Genomic DNA, 461 nt, shown 5'->3' on the forward strand with positions numbered 1-461 from the left:
TACTGGATATCAAATACTGTATAGAATTTTGAAAGCCAAAGATGTGAGCTTGAGGACTAAGGTGTGCCTAACCCAAATCATGATATTTTCAGTAATCTCATATGCATATGAAAGCTGTACAGTGAATAAGGAAGACCATAGAAGAATCGATGCTTTTGAGTTATGGTATTGGAGGAGAATATTGAAAGTGCCATGGGATGCCAAAAGAACCAACAGATCTGTGTAGGAGGAAGTGCAACCAGAGTGTTCCTTGAAGGCCAGGATGGCCAAACTTCAACTCTCATACTTCCGACATAGTGTCAGAAGAAAACAGTCCCTGGAGAAGGCTATCATGTTTGGTAAGGTGAAGGGTCAGAAAAAAAATAAGAAGACCCCCAGTGAGATGGATTGGCAAAGTGGCAGCATCCATGGACTCAAGCATGGGAACAGTTGTGAGGTTGGCCCAGGATTGGGCAGTATTT

Source organism: Chrysochloris asiatica, unplaced genomic scaffold (genome assembly GCF_000296735.1).
Source record: "Chrysochloris asiatica unplaced genomic scaffold, ChrAsi1.0 scaffold00057, whole genome shotgun sequence".
Classification (NCBI taxonomy): domain Eukaryota; kingdom Metazoa; phylum Chordata; class Mammalia; order Afrosoricida; family Chrysochloridae; genus Chrysochloris; species Chrysochloris asiatica.